Source organism: Pagrus pagrus, assembly GCF_965226575.1.
Source record: "Pagrus pagrus genome assembly, contig: HAP1_SCAFFOLD_60, whole genome shotgun sequence".
In the NCBI taxonomy this organism is placed as follows: Eukaryota; Metazoa; Chordata; class Actinopteri; order Spariformes; family Sparidae; genus Pagrus; species Pagrus pagrus.
Genome location: NW_028175403.1, coordinates 15,920 through 35,180, shown reverse-complemented (window position 1 = coordinate 35,180; position 19,261 = coordinate 15,920). Strand labels below are relative to the sequence as shown.

At 39.8% G+C, this 19,261-nt stretch overlaps 1 long non-coding RNA gene across 1 annotated transcript; it reads left to right on the top strand.

Annotated features, from left to right (window-relative positions):
- The first annotated feature begins 1,487 nt into the window (after nt 1–1,487).
- Nucleotides 1,488–17,529, top strand: LOC311253877. Its single transcript, XR_014621996.1, has 3 exons — nt 1,488–1,782; nt 16,558–16,720; nt 17,400–17,529. It is a non-coding gene; the product is annotated as an uncharacterized lncRNA (long non-coding RNA).
- The last annotated feature ends 1,732 nt before the right edge of the window (nt 17,530–19,261 follow it).

Below are 19,261 nucleotides of genomic sequence, written 5' to 3'. Positions count from 1 at the left end.
ACCGGACTGGACTGGAGTGTTCGGGGCACTGAAGCGCAGCCTCTATGAGCATTATCTGCCACAAAACTAGTTCATTTCACCAATATTTTGTTACTAGTGCTATTCCCCTCTGTCTGTTATCAACATCCGCGGTCTGTAGGTTGACCCACTACCTCCGACCTGGAAGATGTCATCTCTGAGCTGCGCGCGCACCCCCGACAGCCGGCTTGTTTACCTGTAGCTGCTACTGCTAGTTTGACCCCGTGTAAGTTTAAGTTTGAATGTATGTAAAACAATGGCAGTCAGAGCCCATCATTTTTCATCAATATCGCTGAGGTTCTTCTGCAACACAGGAATATATCTGTTATAGGGACTTCCTAACTCTGTTGTAGGCTACAATAACTAAGTAGTAACTGGTAGACAGAATAGAAACAAAAGCGCTACATAAATATATACATATACATACATCGGCCAAATATTACTGAAGCAATAATTCTGATTTCATAGAATTTCACTGTATTGTGTGTGGTGTCACAATTTTCAGAGGATCTCAAATGTGTCAAAATTTCCCTTCAGATTTAGAACAGGGGTGTCAAACGTGTTTACGTGTTAACGTCATGAAGGTGTTAATTTCACATTTTCGTGACTCAGATTTGAAGGACAAATTTGCCGCAGCTGGCTTGGACATATTTTATCAGTATCTCTTGCCAGGTCACCCCAACTTGACAGCCCTTGCTGCAAAAGTGTTGAGCATGTTTTCTCTGTAATGAGCATCAATAAAACAAAGCTGCGCTCAAGGCTCACGCACAAGCACTTGAATAACATCCTGAAATTGGCTGCCAGTCAGGATGTGACACCTGATATCGATGCACTTGTGAAAGCTAAAAGATGCCAGGTTTCAGGAGTAAAATAAACAATGGGTAACCCCGCTTAAAATGCTGCATGAGACACTGCAACCTGATATAGTTTTGTGAAAATTATTGTCTTCTGTGGAAATTTAAATTAAGTGAACAGTGTGTGATTTACTGTCAGTCACTTCAGTTCATCAGTTTGGTTTGTTGAAATTGAGCTTTTATTTTTCTATTAATAAATAGCGTAGCCTACAAGGCAGGGAGTAACTCAACCCTCTTGAATAGTTTCTACCTCAGTTTGTATGGTTTGTTGAGTTAGCACAGGATTAATATGTGGAAATGACAAAGAATTAGAAGCATAAGTATGTTTTTGGATTAAATGCATACGTTTCATTAAGAGCCAGTTAATACAGATTTGGCAATAATTGCATGGAAATGATTTAAAACATGCCTTTAAGAAATGTGATGACGCTTCCCCTTTAAGACACTCGTTGGCCGTGTTTACGCATAGCGCTCAGCTCAGCTGAGCAGAGCCGAGAGCGAGGGGGGAGGGGAGAGAAGCAGAGAAATTAACAGTGAAATAGTTACAGAGACAGTTGGTTTAACGCCTGGAAAATAATACCCATGTACTTGGTGTCTCATGAGGACCATGTTTGAATAAGCCACAGCGGTTTTGGTGAGTTTCAGCTCGTTTTATTGATGCTTCGTTGTACTGTTTGCACTTGAATGAGTGACTGGTCGCTAGCAAAGAGGTAATCGCCTTAGCTAAACCAAAGAGAGACACTCTTCCTCGGCGCGGGAGACAACACATACGCACGCGACCGTGGGACACAAGATCGCGAGCCAAACCCACAGACTTGGTCCCTAAAAGACATCTTCATCTTCACCTTCATATTCATCGCTTCAATGAGGATTTGCCAGATGGATTACTGGTAAACTCGCTGCCAGAGAGGTAGGAGTGTTGGAGATATTTCACTGAACTTTAACTTTATTGAACTTGAACTGAAGTGTTACATGTTTACATTCTGTTTCATAATTGTCAATATTGTGATTTAAGGTGTAATATTGTTTTACTTTATTTGGATTTAGATGCTTTTAAATAGTGAAAAGGTTTTTCTACTTATGGAATTAATAGAAAAATAACGAAACCAAAATAGGTGCAACCTATTACCATAAATTGAGATAGTTGGTCACAGACCGGTCTAACATAATTTAAATCATCCTACCTGGATGAATTATTAAGGAAGAATATTTCTTATTCAGGAAAAGAAACCTGAAAAAGGGAAAGTGAATACCAACCCATACCTGCAGGATACGATAGACACTGTCTGAACACTGTTGTGTTTATTGTTCTTGTTTACTTTAAGTAAAGTACAGGCTTTAATTTTAAAGAACCTGGTCTCTGGTTTAATTTTAATCTGTCGCCCCACTCCATCAGAACCTAGAACTGGTCCAGTGGCTTTCACTGATTCTTGGGAATTTGAATAAAATGGGTTTTAATTTGGAAAATAAAAAGTTAGTTAAATAACAAAATCTGAAGGTATATCATTATAGACCAAGGTCTTGGCTGTTGAGCAATGTATCGGTGCAACCTCCTCATTTTGTATTTTCTTCATAAAATAGGCGTTCTTCCAGTTATTACTTTGTTTTTGTCCACACCGCAGACATGATAAAAAGCAAATACATTTTAATTTATTTTGTCTAATATGTATTTAGAGTTTTTAAATCATTATCTGGCATCGTTAGTAAACATATGCTGTTAAATGTCGAATATTCACTTTTGTTCATTTTTTATACTGTTTCACGTGTACTCCTTTTAAAAGATCTAACATCATACAACGTTTACTTACATACCATCAAATATCAAATCATCATAGTAAAAAATAAAGTAATTACGAGTAGGAATAATGTAAAATGCATCACTGACATCATCTTCAACTGTCATGTAGTGTCCCCTACTCATAAAATAATACATTATATTCTTCTGTAAACTGTATATTGGAAGTGAAGAACAGATAACAAATAACAATTGTGAGCAATGTGGCAAACATTCAATAAGAAACATGTTCAATTAGCAATAGGCTATCATTAATAAAAGTACCCCTTAATAATCATCATAAGTAAAAAAAAAAATCATTACCAGTAGCAATAAGACAGCATTCATCACTGACCTCATATTTAACTGTCATGTAGTGCCCCCCACTCATAAAATAATGTAGATCATATTCTTCTGTAAACTAGACTATAAACTGTATATTGGACGTGAAGAACAGATAAATGAATAACTACGTCTTACAGTCTCTTTTCCATAAACTGAAATGTTTCAAATTAAAGAAAGCATTCTGTGTAAATGCCACAAAACACATCTGGCACAAAAATAATAATAATGATAATTCGTGAACTCCTGTGAGTATTCCCTGACTGTTTTACATAACTCCACCACTCATTTAGCTTTATTGGGAAGTATATGGTGTATATGTTTCTCCTCTATGAAATCCATGACTTCAGCAGACAGGTTGTATATCTCCCAGGTTGTTCTCTTGAAACTTAGAGTTGGAGGGACACTGCAGAGGAGAGAAAAGTTCTTCTTGTTCTTGTATTGCTTGCTGGGGCCATCTGACCAAAAGTGAATAGTATCAACTTTTGGAAACTTTAAACGAATATCTGTCAGGACTGGTTCCAAGTGAGTCCAAATGGCAGACGCATCTTGTCGCTTGAATTCTGATACTGTGCAAAAGCCTGTCTTCTGTTCTTTTGTATAGTACATGCCAGTGTGCAGGTTGAGCTGTGGGAGATTCTGACCAAAATGGCATGACTGCACCTCAGAAGTATACTTGCATTTCCACGCCTCAGAAAAGTCAACACGCACACTTACTGTGCTATCATTGCACTTCTCGATCATGCTGCTGTACTCTCTGGTCTGGTTCTGAAATGAGCACACGTGTGTTGTTGTTTCTGTCTTCAGTTTGTCTTCATATCGTAGGAGAAGCTCTCCCAACAAGTCTTGTGTTGATCCTGAACTCGTTCCCATTTAGGGCTGCAACAACTAATCGATTAAATCGATTAAAATCGATTATAAAAATAGTTGGCGATTAATTTAGTCATCGATTCGTTGGATCTGTGTTATGCGCATGCGCTGCGGCAACGTCTGGTGGTGGCAGTAAGCCAGCCAATGCCGTGCCGTGTGCAGCTCACGTGACGACGCCGTCTACCTTGCCTGGAGGAAACATTTGAAAAATGGCGGAGGCAAGCACTAGTGATAGTTTAGGGGAGCAACGTGTGGAGCTTAATGAGACCTCAGAGAAAAGTGTACGACCTAAGTCGTCAAAAGTGTGGGAACACTTTACATTAAAGCCTTCAAAGAAGACAGTTAGCTGCAAAATGTGCAGCGTTGACCTCGCATGGCACGGTAGTACAACATCACTGCGGGAGCACCTGAAGAGGAAACATGTTGGAGCGATGGATGAAGGGAACTCACGGTACGTAACTTTATCAATCTATAGCCCTGGTACATTGATCCGTCGTCTCCGTGTGTGTTTTTAATCTTTTGTTAACGAGGAGTAAGCCGATTGTTTAACGGAGCGCAGCAGCAACTGCTGTGTATTATTTTTTAAAGTGTTACGAACTTTTTGGCGAGTGCGACGACTTCATTTGTTGTGTTGTTTTGGGTCGCAATAGGCATTCATGAGTTCAGCACGCCAGCTCTCTTGTTTGAGTATCCCTTTGTTGCAACTCGGGGCTGATAATGTGTCGGTCTCCGGCAGATTTGACTTTGTTTTGACGGAGTAAACGCACGGTAACTAATTTCAAAATAAACGTAACGGACAGAAATATCTCCGGTTTGTTTCATAATGGATCAATGTAGCCGGGCCACTATATAAGCTATTTAAATCTATTTAGGTTGGAGAGACACTTAAGTTTAACTGACGTTATGGAGTTGCTGGAATATTTCATGCTATTATTCAGAGGCAGTCTAAAGTGAATCTTTTATTACTTCACAACAGAAACTTGAACGATATCTGATCCAGTTCTGATCTGATTAGTTACATTTCCGTTTTATTTTTGGTGTATGCTGCATCCCCAATGTCCATTTATTTAATTTAGTTTTTTATGTGGTGGCATTGTCTTTATTTGCCTTTTACATCAGCAATTATTAATTAATCAACAAGGTATGTATTGAGTTACATGTAAATGGTGCTACTATGTATGTTCATTATATGGTTTCTCTCATTTCAGAAAGAAACAACCCAACATTAGTGACTTTATTCAAAGGAAGGTCTGCACACCACAGCAAGCAGCTGCATTGACTGATGGTATCCTGAATATGTTGGTGACTGACATGAGGCCACTGTCAATGGTGGAGGATGAAGGATTTTGAGAACAAATTTTGAGAACAAATGGAAAGGCCTGCACATGTGAAATGTGTCAAAACCTATATATATTGTGTTTTTGTTGATAACTGTTAAAAACCGTTCAGCTACAAACTTAAGTGCACTTTATACATTTTATTATTATTATTGTTATTAATATTTATTTTATGTTTTTGTTTGTTTAATTCATTTGGCTCCTTTTTAAATGTAGGATTTAAAGGGTTTTTGTGTTGAGAAAAAATGTAAATGTAATGTGCACTTTATAAAAAAAACATTTTTGTAACATTTGCTTTGTTTTGAAAGAACATGGTACAAGAAGACCAGTACGCTTTAAGTTTTTTGAATAAAATACTGGAAAGGATAGAAATGTAGTTTTTGTCTTTTTATCCGATTAATAATCGATTAATCGAAGTAATAATCGACAGATTAATCGATTATCAAATTAGTTGTTAGTTGCAGCCCTATTCCCATTGCTGGCATTCAACATTGGTCTGGTCTTGCTGTGGTGTGGGAAGTGTATGTTTGTGGAGACACCGGGTGCAGGAGCGCAGAAGACATGCCTCGCTTGTCTGTGAACAGCAGACAAGTTCAAAACTATCCTCCAGTTTGATAGGCTCGACGACACCATTTCTCTTCGGACTTCAAGCATCAGCTTAGCATTCTCACGGTACTTGGCGTGTCTTACGATCCGACGGTCTAGGTGCTGTGACATAGAATGGACGTAAGGCACAGAAGGATGAATAACTGAGCTTCACTCTTGGTTCCTTCTTGGTGAACTTTTTGTGGAGGTTCAATACTGTATCAGTCAGAATCATTCTCTGATGCTTTATTTCCTTCCGCGTGATTGTGTCCTGTTTGTCATTCGTGCTGCATTATGGTAGAAATCCTGAACCTTCTGAGTAGTGCTATATCGGTTGAACATCGCCATCGCGATGTGCGCATGCGAGATAGTCACATAGCATGACATGCGATATTAAGATTCCCCCCTTCAAAGTTCACTCGTGCTAAAACATTTCAACTTTGGAGCAACGTTTCACCCCTTTCCCAGTAAGCCAGCATGGTGTATTTGGTGTCAACGGATTCATTAAAATCTCTAGCTTAAAAGCTAAGTCCACTTCAGTGTCAAAAGTGTCACTGTTGCAATTTTTTTTCTCTTCTGTGCATCATCTTATTCTACCTATGATGCACTGCAGAACAGGCTGGCTAAAGAGACTTTGATCCCTAATGCTCTATTTTGATCAGATGAACAGATGATATGCCGCCCATTGATTGGATGCTAGACTCCAGTTTCTTTCACAGATGTTAATTAACACTGTAGAACCAAAGTTCAGGTAAACAAAATAAAACAAAATTGCCTTGTCTGGTGAAGTAGCCAATATTTTTTCAGAACCTTGCCTGACAGCGTCAAGTTCTTGTTCTTGTGGGCAGACTTCATGAATGAGTGCATTGTGGAACAGCTGAATTTTCTTGATGGAGGGGTTTTTGAGTTGGCTTCCCCGCAGCAGCTGCTCTGTTTTTTTTCAGGGTGATTCTTGTGTTTTTTTATTCCAAGCTTGTTCTTGTACCCAATGGTTTTTCATTCTGTTCCTTTCCTTTGTTACCTCTTGAAGTGTATTTTTCATAGCTTTCATCTCTCTAGAGTATCTGTACGAACAAGTTTAAGGGAAAATGGTAAACTTATAGGAGCTTGAGTGATCTTGAAGCATGCAGTAGAGCTGAAGGTTTGAAAATGGGGTCCTCAGGAATGTAGTTGACCTTGTAGTTGCCTGATTTTATTGCTTTTTATAAATATCTGATGTTGGTGACGAATATGCGGCAGGCCGCAGCACTGTGCAATTACACCATGGCAAAAAGATATCACACGTAGATTTTTCTTTATGGCTGGGTCATCATTACAGGTCTGCAGTTTTCTGAAGGCATCAGAAGTAATGCACCAGTTAACAAAATCATACACTTCTGCTGGTACATATTTACTGCACTGGAGAAGGGAAAGCGTGTCACCACCTGGGTAGAACTGAGGCTCATGCCTAACCTCTTCCATACTTCTCCTTAGGATACCTGCAGCCTTGTGTAGGATTTGATTGTCAGTGAGAGTCTCTGTTCTCAGTTGAGGCATTGGCTCCTTGTCCTCTGTTAGTTTTTCTCTTAGTATGGAAGCTCCTCTCATTGCGTGAGCAACAGCGACGGCACTAGAACAGATAAGATCTGATTTTCCAGGACGTTCAATAAAAATCAGTTCATCTCCGTAATGCTGGATCAATTTCTCTTTGAGTTTCCATGATTTATACATGCTTGGTCCTGCAGCTGCACTCAGTTTTGAAACATAGCTCTCGGTGACAGCATTCAGTGTTGTGACAGTCATATTCTCAGAAAAAACTTTGCTAGTTATTTCTTCAATTAGTTTAGTGAAAGCTTCTTCATATTCACTTAACTTTTTTTCAGACAGATATTTATGTCTGGCTGCTGAAATGTTTCTCTCTGAAATATGGTGTCAGCTTCTGTGGTACTTGGCATCATAAGCAAAAAGATCCTGACGGGTCAGCATACGATGATGTACTTTTTCATCGTGCCTCTCTGAAGCTGCACCGAGTACCTTTGACCTTGTACTTTCACCTGTACCAGTACTTATAGGGGTCAGGCCTTCTCTATTTGTGGCTTTCTGGCTGCAAATGAAACACTGGGTACGAATGTCAAATCCAGTGTCTCTGCTCAGTCGTCCACTCTTACACTGTTCCTCGGCTGGTTTTTGGTCACCGATCGTAGGCTTACAGTTGTTAGGACTGGAATAATTGGCCCTGCACGAACTGTGATATGAAACCTTAACCTTGAAGGACAGTATGTCGTCAGAGTAGGAGGATATTCTTCTACGAACTTCATCACCTCGTTCCTCAGCAACCTCGATTATTGTTTTCAGTCCTTGCAAGGTGGGGTTCCTTTATGTGTGGATTATTTTTATCTGCCTGGAGAGCACTTTCACATATTAAGCACACCTTTTCATCCAGTGTCTGCGAGTGTGGCTGGATTGCTGACTGCGCTGGCTCTGTTGTCTCCATTATTAGAGTAAACTCTGGTAAATATGGAAAAATACAGTAAATCTGTGATACCAATTCTTGGCCCAAGTCTGTCTCTCTCTCCATCAAAAACACATACGCACACACGCAGCTATGCACACATACACACATTAGATTGCCTTTGCTATCTTATGCTTGTAGCTTATGCTAGTCTCTGTTTGCCTTGATCAGAACACCTGCCGCCAGTGATTAAAACTTACAAGTTGTCTTGCAAATAAAAGATAATATTATTTAAATATATGAGTTAAGTTACACATTTGTATTACCTGGTATTTGCCATTAGGTTGGTGGTTTCTTTTGTTTGCAGCACAATCCATGTTTCTACTCAGGAGAGCTGTATGTTGTGATTTAAAATAACTGTCAAGTTCAACCCACAGCCCCTCTCCTCTGAGGGAGGGAGAGGGGGCGCCCCTCCCCCGCCCCCACACTTAATGGCAAAATAAAACCACGTCATTTATTAATGGAAATCTATTTTGATAAGATTCTCAAATTCAATATTCAGAACAATCTCTTCTACACATTCAAACAGAAAGTGTATTAATAAATTGATTTAGTTGGGAATTACAAGCCTCTGAATCCAGAGAAGCGCTGCACAAAATGGATTCCTACGTGAAGTTGCTTATCATAACTTGCCACTCATAATACTCAGGTTTAAGATGTTGAAAGTACTGCAATATACACATCTCAACCTTCTAGTAGAGATGCGCTTGGCATTTGCGAGCATCAAAATTGTCAAGGGAGACGCATGGAAAAACAACCAAACATTTCTTAGTGCAATTGAGTACGGTTCTCTATTTTGCTCATAACCACATTGCCCTTCAGAGGTAATTGTGGGGTCCATACCCCCAACAAACACTCAAGAATTAATACATTTCTTTCAGGCAGGGCTAGACAATCTTAACTGAGAAGGAATTTTACTTGAAAACCTTTTAATTTTAAATACAAAAAAGTAAAATGTTATTTCACTATGAAAATTAATTTTCATGATTTATGCCTATTGTATCACTTCCTGCAAGTCTAATACTCTACACTCAATTTTACTGCGTTTCCTGCCGTCACTCATTTTCTCACCTTTCCAGCGTGTTGTCTCTGTAGGGGCTGTTCTCTCTCTCACGCGTGTGTCTTCCTCCCTCCTGTTTCTCTCTCTCTCTCTCTCTGTGTGCTGTGTCTGTAACCCCTGCCCCTCCCCCACTGCTCAGTGCGGACACATAGATGTCACCACACATCACCTAGTTGACCACGCACGTGTGGCTTGAACAGGACACCTTACAAAGTTGAAAAAAACAATTCATATTTACCTTAATCCTCGTGTTGTCCTGGAGTTCTTGATGTGTGGATTATTTTTATCTGCCTGGAGAGCACTTCCACATATGAAGCGCACCTTTTCATCCAGTGTCTGTGAGTGTGGCTGGATTGCTGACTGCGCTGGCTCTGTTGTCTCCATTATTAGAGTAAACTCTGGTAAATATGGAATAATACAGTAAATCTGTGTTACCAATTCTTGGCCCAAGTCTGTCTCTCTCTCCATCAAAAACACATACGCACACACGCAGTTATGCACACATACACACATTAGATTGCCTTTGCTATCTTATGCTTGTAGCTTATGCTAGTCTCTGTTTGCCTTGATCAGAACACCTGCCGCCAGTGATTAAAACTTACAAGTTGTCTTGCAAATAAAAGATAATATTATTTAAATATATGAGTTAAGTTACACATTTGTATTACCTGGTATTTGCCATTAGGTTGGTGGTTTCTTTTGTTTGCAGCACAATCCATGTTTCTACTCAGGAGAGCAGTATGTTGTGATTTAAAATAACTGCCAAGTTCAACCCACAGCCCCTCTCCTCTGAGGGAGGGAGAGGGGGCGCCCCTCCCCCGCCCCCACACTTAATGGCAAAATAAAACCACGTCATTTATTAATGGAAATCTGTTTTGATAAGATTCTCAAATTCAATATTCAGAACAATCTCTCTTCTACACATTCAAACAGAAAGTGTATTAATAAATTGATTTAGTTTTTAGAATTTAGAATTACAAGCCTCTGAATCCAGAGAAGCGCTGCACAAAATGGATTCCTATGTGAAGTTGCTTATCATAACTTGCCACTCATAATACTCAGGTTTAGGATGTTGAAAGTACTGCAATATACACATCTCAACCTTCTAGCAGAGATGCGCTTGGCATTTGCGAGCATCAAAATTGTCAAGGGAGACGCATGGAAAAACAACCAAACATTTCTTAGTGCAATTGAGTACGGTTCTCTATTTTGCTCATAACCACATTGCCCTTCAGAGGTAATTGTGGGTTCCATACCCCCAACAAACACTCAAGAATTAATAAATTTCTTTCAGGCAGGGCTAGACAATCTTAACTGAGAAGGAATTTTACTTGAAAACCTTTTAATTTTAAATACAAAAAAGTAAAATGTTATTTCACTATGAAAATTAATTTTCATGATTTCCGCCTATTGTATCACTTCCTGCAAGTCTAATACTTTACACTCAATTTTACTGGTTTCCTGCCGTCACTCATTTTCTCTCTCTCACGCGCGTGTGTCTTCCTCCCTCCTGTTTCTCTCTCTCCCTGCGTGTGCTGTGTCTGTAACCCCCGCCCCTCCCCCACTGCTCAGTGCGGACACATAGACGTCACCACACATCAAGTAGTTGACCATGCACGTGCGGCTTGAACAGGACACCTTACAAAGCTGAAAACAACAATTCATACTTACCTTAAAAAGTTAAAACAACAATTCATACTTACCTTAATCCTTGTGTTGTCCTGGGGTTCTGACCCCAAGTTAAATCTTTTCCCGTCAAAATTGTTTTTTTATTCATCAAATGGTCTGAAAATAATGGGGGTTGTCCGATACTATGCTCTTTGTGATTGAAATAAATTTGAGATAATTTGATTGAATTATGTCCAATCAAATTACTTAATAATTAATTATTAATCCTTAATAATTGTCCTCTGGGGTCAAAAAAGACCCTGCAGCACAAAGTGGTGCGATGGAGCAAATTGTCACACCATACTGCTTTCCAAAACATCTTTGATCTTGGATGTTTGATGTGTGGGGTCAAGCAATGGTTATGACAACAACAAAAAAGGTCTTTTCTCACAGGCGTTGGGGCATTTCACATTTTAGTCTGAGAGAGACAGGCAGCAGCACAATTAGGAGGCAGAGGCGGGTCAGTGACAAATAAGGGTTTGCATTATGAGCAATTAAAAAAAATGTTTACATTTTTTTTTAAAAGCTTGCATCAGGTTTGCTAAAATGTATATTTTGTATTTATGTTGGTTTCATGTCTGCAAGTGTACTTATGAAAACAGTTAGTTAATTTTAAAATATCACATGAAAATAGATTTTATTAGGATTATTTTAAATTAAAATGGTATGCGTTTTTGTAATATAGAGCAGGACAAATGCTGAAAACACTGTTTTGTAAATAATATTTGACAAATTATGTATAAACTGTAAAAGCACATGTTAATACATTGCAATAGAGGATTACATCTTATTCCACATGAATATTCCTGTATATTATACAATTTTTATGAAAAATACTGGTGACACCAATTGACACAAACCAGTTACACCGCTTGACTATGTTGCTTCTACAAAGACCATTGTCTGTTGAAGAAACTGGCACTAAAAATCAAGCATGACAGTGAACAAGGTCAATTGAACTTTTTAAAATTATTTTCAATGAAGAAAAAACATCAACAAGATTAATTAATTAATTTTTCCCAATTAAACATCCAAAAATCATGTGAACTTGTTATTTTATGAATTAATTTGAAAAACAAACTTCCAAAAATCATGTGAACTCATGTTTTGACTGCGACGAATTAGTGTAAAAACATGTCAAAAGTTGTGTGTGTGAGGTGGTGGTGGAAGGGCTAGAGAGAGAGGGAGAATTGTGTGTTTAGGGCTGTGTGTGTGCTTGGAAATGTTTCCAGTCTGTCATGAGTTTTGAGTTACATGAGTTCAAAGGTTCTGGCTCAGAGATTATGTGCAGCACATTAGACTCATAATAGAATAGGATGTCAGGTAGATGAGGCCAGGTGAAGACATTCTTCCCACCCAGTTGTTGCATGAAGCTCACTTTTACTCCTTCACCCACCACCTGGATGACCTGTCCCACGAAAGGCTTACTTTCATATCTGACCAGAATGAACTTGCCTTTCAGATCCTGCTGACAGTTGGTAGATTTTGAGGGGAGGTCTTCTGACTGCAGGTTGCGGAGATCTACTGCAGGTGGATCATAGCACTTGCAGATATCAGGTCTTGCACAGAAACATGAAATTTCCCTCTACTGAATCGCAGCTTGCTCTTCAGAGGTCACTTGTCGAATTTTCAGCGTACCTTTTACGGCCGGGACATTTGTTGGGACCGATTCGTCGTACTTGGAAACGACTTCCTCGGATATCCAAAAGTACTCGATGCTTGAGGGCTGATCCTTCAGGAAGTTCCTCAGCTGTCTGCAAGTCAGTGCCTCTTTGGACTGCTGTGTCTGCAGTACGCTTGACAGCCCCTCCCACTACATCAGGAGCTCCTTTCCCATGCGATTTCTCACTGTAATTTCAAGTGACCCTTTGAAACCCACTCAGAAAAGGCGATGTGTTGAGAAGAACATATTTTTTATTGTTTCTGTATTGGGTCACTGGTCCATCACTTATGATATGTAGAGTGGTGGGTGTGTTACATTTGCCTATGGCATCCTTCAATACAGGCTCCATGTGAGCCCATACAGCACATTCATCATGGCGGGGAGAGGCAGAGAGAGCGGCATAGGAAAAGGATGATAAGGCTGTATACACCACACTTGCGTGGATTGTAACCTGCTAGCGGCTGCCCCCGAAGCGGAACGCCTGAATTTCACTGCTGAGCTTACAGTCGTATTTCTCAGAAGTCTACACGAATGCAGACTTCATCCTCACGTAGTGTTTCTTTCAGCTCTCTGAGTGTTTTGACTTGGTAGAGCCAGTTGAATTGGTGCTTAGCTAGAGAGTCTAGCTTCTTGTTTAGCAAAGCCAGCAGATCATCACACTTTCCACTTTGTGTGACTTTTGCAAAGTTAGCAAAGGTTTTGCCTTCTTCAGATGTGACTACTCTGGACCACTGCTGCCATGTTAGAACAGTCTCCTCCAGAGGTCCTTCAAACTCAATCTCATTATAGCAACACTTGCACAAGCGCGATACATTTTGCCTGATGACATGCGACTATTCTCATCCCTACAGAGAAAGCTGGCCACTTCCTCTCTTTTCATTTGTGAGGCTCTTATTGGTTTTCATTTTGTTCTTTTCACTGACCATTTTCATTTTTGTCTTTTGCCAATGCAGTTTCCTCTTCTTTTTTTGTCTTTTGTTTTGCTGCCGGGAGTTCCCTTTTAACTTTGCGAAGTTCTGACCTCAGCTTTTCCCTCTCTTTCAGCACTGAGCTATAGTATTTGTTCTTTCTTTCCTTTCCTTGCAGGGGTTGAGGATGTTTGCAGCCTCTCTGTAACTGGCTGCTCATAGTCACGATCGTCCAGATGATTATGCATATGCTCTGGATTGTCGAGATGCTGAATTTGCTCATCTGAAGTGTCCATAGATTGTGGGGTTAAAGTTGAGAACAGCGGCAGTCTCGCTAGTATTTCTCCACTTTTCCCTCAACTTCTCCTGCTTTGTTTTGTAAAGTTCAGCAACTGGAGTATTCTTTCACAGTATTTCAAGTGTGTGTGTGTGTGTGTGTGTATGTGTGTAAAAACCACCTTTCGCGCCTTTTGGCAAGGTAATTGGCCCTTGCAGCAGGATCTGCACTGACTCGTGCTCTGTGACTAGCCACTTTTTCTTTGCTTGATAATGGCAGCTATTATATTGCAATAATTATGAAACAATAGAAAGTTAATAAATGTAATTTTACAGATCTAAATTTTAATCTTTGACTAACATTTGTCAGATTATTGGAGTTTTAAGTCTTTTTAAAGCTGCTGTTCATTTTCAACATTGTCACTGTTCACCGACTTCATTCTGCTACATTATGAAATTACATATTATTGCACTATATATTGCTTAAAATTGTAAGTGAATGGAAGACATATACAGCCATACAGAAAATTATTCATACCCTTGCTAATTGTTGTTATTTTTTATTTTTGTGATGAAATGACTGCATTTTTTCAAGTTTGTTTATGAGTTATATGTGATCAACAAGTGAAAGAATGACAACAATACACAATTCAAGATATTCTTCATTTCAGGGGTGTTTTATTCAGGGATTCCCAAAAAATGCCATGTTCAAAATTATTCATAACCTAGTCCAATGTCAATGGCATAGCCTTTGTTTTTTATGACTGCTTCGAGACGATTCTTGTATGTGTCCACAAGCTTCCTGCATGTCTCCTGTGAGATGTTTGCCCACTCTTCCTTTGCGAAAGCCTCAAGATGGGTCAGGTTGGTCGGTTTCTTAGCCTTCACTCTGGTCTTCAAGCGATGCCACAAGTTTTCGATGGGATTCAGGTCAGGACTCTGACTTGGCCATTCTAGGACGTTGACATCATTGTCCTTGAACCATTTCTTCACTACCTTGGCAGTATGTTTAGGATCATTGTCTTGCTGGTATGTCCAGTTGTGGCCAAGCTGGAGTTTCTCAGCAGATTCCTTCACATTTTCATCAAGGATCCTGATGTAATCCTCCTTTCTCATGATTCCTTTGACCTTGACAAAGCATCCCATAACATTATGCTTCCACCACCGTACTTGACTGTGGGCAAAGTGTTCTTCGGTGAATGCCTCTCCTTTCTTCCTCCAGACATATTCAGCATCCATATGGCCAAATAACTCCAACTTGGTCTCATCAGACCACAGGATAGTTGACCAAAAGCTGGGATCTTGCTTCAAATGACCTCTTGCAAAGGACAGGCGAGCCTCCAGATGTTTCTTCCTGAGCAGCAGTGTCTTCCGAGGCCTACGTCCACGGAGACCTCCTCTGTGCAAGACTCGCTCAATGGTGGGCCGTAACACCTTTGTCTCTGCCTGGTCAAGCGTTTCAATTAGGGCCTTCGTTGTGGTTTGGGGGTTGTTGTTGACTTCTCGGCAGATTGTCCTGGCAAGTTTGGGGGACATCTTACGCTTCCTGCCACGCCCGCTGAGGTTTTTAACAGTCGTGAAGCTCTTGTGCTTGTTGATTATGCTCTGGACGGTTGCCACAGGGACATCATACTGCTTTGAAATGGCCCTGTAACCCTTTCCTTCACTGTGGGCACGCACAAGACGTTGAGGTAGGTCCTCACTGAGCTCCTTCTTCTTGACCATGATGACCAGAAATTAAGAATGACCAGAACACTTTTCCTCTATTCATACTCTTCTGGGAAGATGCAATTTTTTTTTAAATCAGCGTTTAAGATTTGTTCAACAATGTTAATGGTATTTATTCCATTGTAACATCTTAAAATAACCACATTTTTGTTGAGGTATTGTCGGGGGTATGAATAATTTTGAACATGGCATTTTTTGGGAAACCATGAATAAAATACCCCTGAAATAAAGAATTTCTTGAATTGTGTGTTGATGTCATTATTTCACTTATTGGTCACATATAATTCATAAACAAACTTGAAAAAGTGCAGTCATTTTATCACAAAAATAAAAGATCACAACAATTAGCAAGGGTATGAATAATTTTGAGGAGGTCAAATGTCAAACGGTGTAACCAGTTACACCATTTGACATTTCAATTTAAATTAAAATTTAACAGGCATTATGATGGACACCTATGTAAGCACGTGGCCTCGGTGTGAAGATTTCAAACACATTTTTTAAAATAAATATTTATTTTTACAATTATTATGAATGATAAATGTTTTCCTGGGGTCATACCATTTGACATGTAACCCTAAGCACACCTGACCATACCCTAAAAATGTCAAATTATCAAGATTGCCAAGAGAGTTACTAGTCTCGTCATGCAGCAGTTAGGCTTATCAGGGGTCCTTCTCTGTGATATCATTTCCTGTCACGTGGTCTTTTTGCACAAATTAACAAAATGGCTCCTTGAATGTTGGTTACACCACCTTGACACTTTAGGAAGTTGACTTGACAGACACAATTCTCCAAATTAATTATAATATTCAGAACAATGGCGTTACATTGATTTTATTCATTATTAAACAACACAAATGTAAGATTATGCCAAAGTAGCTGATACGGTGTTTTATTGAGAATTTCACCTTTTTTGAACAAGTTTAGGTATTTGGTATGATGTTTTTACGGTTACACCACATTGACATTTGCCCCTCCAGGCACGACCCAGGCTCAGGCCATCAACTGCGCAACGAACCAGGCCCCTCCATCCTCTCGTTGAGACCCCCCGGTGTTCGCGTGCCCAACTGCTGGATCCGGCGTCTCTCCATTTTTCTTCTCTGGGCTGTGCACCACCTGGAGTTACATTGTAAAACGGTGGCGGTCAGTGAAGACAAATTATGTTGTAGGAAATGTCTGACCAAAAGAGTGTGTGTTTTTCTTTTTAGAAATGTTTGTGAAGAAATGGTTTGATGAAGAAATGGTTCTTTTGTGTAATGCATTCACACACAGGTGCATGCACACACTTCTCACACTGTAGTTGTTTGTGTTGTTTTGATGGTTTTGATTGTTAATACAGTGTTGACACTGTTCCAGCTCCATTGTAATACATGCGCACACAGACGTTCACTCACTCACACACATTCCTTGCAGTTATTGTGTTTTGTATATAATTGCGTCTAATTTGTTAAGACATTGTTCTTTTGTGTAATGTATCTGCACACACACACTGCTCACACAGTTGTTTTGTTTCTTACAGTGTTGAGAGATTGCAGCAGAGTTTTATAGGGCTGTATGCTCTATTTGTAATACTTTTGCACACAGGCGTGCGCACACACACACTGTATTGTTTATTAAAAGAAGTGATTGTTATTTCTCCCTGTGTTATGCTGGTATTCTTAGTTATTCTGACATAATTTTTTTGCATTATTCCATAAATGTATGCCAGAATAGGTGCGAGGTTGGTCTTAAAAAGGTCTTAAAAAGTCCTAAGTTTGAGTCGAAATTTTCCTATGTTTCCATTATTTTGGTTAACTATGGCTTTTTGTTTTTTGGTCCGTAGGTGGCCATCGTGACGTTTCGTCCGGAGTAGGAGTTCTTCAGGCAAGCCACCCCGGACAGGTAAGTAGATGTTGTTTCTTTGTTGTGTTGTGCCAAACTGATGTGTCTCAGTGTCATTCCCTTTTATACCCTCCTGTCTGTCTGAATTTAGTTTGCCAATCCTTATGTATAAGCCTCTCCCCTTTTAGAAATCCAATTATAATCATTTCTCCCAATACTTTGGTTCTTCTTTATCTAATATTAGGTTTAAGTTTAGAGTATAGGGATAGGGCTAGAATAGAAATAAGAATTAGGTTTTGTAGTTTTCCACCAATTAGGGTTTGAGTTGAGAGAAGTGGGTTAGGGAAGTGTCACTAAGAAAAATCAAAGTTCCAGAAAGTGTTTAGGAGCACGTTTCAGGTATAGAAGTTGTTGTCTGGACTCTTTAGTACATGGTAGTACATAGTATGGCCTCAGTGGTCCCAGGGATCCCATAGAATTCTATTGGATCCCTGGGACCACTGTGTATGTACTATGTACAAATAATCCAAAACAAAAACGGAAGCCAATGCTTGTAAAACGAGAAAGAAAAAAAAACAGGATGCCACATGGGACTTACACTGCCTGGTAAACAAAAACCTGGGTTAGGGTTCATGAAACTTTCATTAAGCGATAAATTATGCCGTATACTGTTGGGGTAGCATCCCCCGGCACTTCAGATGCCCTTGACTTTGTCCTTTGGACTGTCCTTAACAGATGTCTCCAGCATCCTCATTCTGGTGATGGGGATATCTGCGGAGCACTTCAGGGTTAGGGTTTGGGTTGGGTAAAGTGTATGAGGGTTAGGGTTTGAGTTTCTATCCTAAACCTAACCATCTAAGGCCTATGTGCCTAACCCTAACCACTTGACATCCAAGTCTTGTCAATAGTCATGACATTTTATCAACCCTAGGTGGTCAAGTGTGACTGTAAGTGGTCAAGCGTAACCCTAGTGTGAGCCTAGGGTTGTGTGAGCGTAGGGTTATGTCAGCCTAGGGTTGTGTGAGCCTAGGGTTGTGTGACATAGGGTTGTGTGAGTGTAGGGTTGTGTTAGCATAGGGTTGTGTGAGCGTAGGGTTATGTGAGTGTAGGATTGTGTGAGTGTAGGGTTGTGTGAGTGTAGGGGTACGGGTTAGGGTTAGGTGCCAGGGGGTAGCATCCCCCCGTTTGTCTTGTTGCAGTGTTAACACATGAACTCAGGCCCATTGTCAGACATCTACAGCTCCATCAGAGCCTTGATGTCATCGATGCGAGACGTTTTCCTGTCAGAGTCTGTGGAGCGAAAAGCCTTAGGGTTAGATTAGGGGAAAAAAACGGCATCCACCAAGATGGAACCGTAGGTGCACTCTCCACTACCGTGGACTGACCCATCTCCTAGTCCCCTTGTGCTTTCCAAATTCCCCTGGTTGGGTTAGTTTAAATAGGCAAACAAAAAAAAATGTTTCGGTACTGTTTGTTCCTTCTTCAGGCCCGGAGACACAGGTAAGTATAGTCAGGTAAGTCTATTTTAGCTTTAGGTTAGGAGATGTTGTTCCTTTGCATGTCTAAGCCAAACTGATCTTTTTAACACTGTTCCACTATTTATACTCTACCCTATTTGCATATTATTTCAAATTGAGTTTGTCTATGTTATATTTAACTAGTTTTTAGATGTATTTTTAATCCAATGAATTGTTTTTAACTCCAATGAAATTGTTTTTAACCCTATTTCCTATATCCCCAATTAGTTCTATATATGAAATTATGAATTTAGGTTTTAAATTTAGTGTTTTTATGAAATATATATCTATTGCCCTTTCTTCCTTTCCCTGTCCCTTTCCAATACCCTCTTGTTTTAAATTCTGC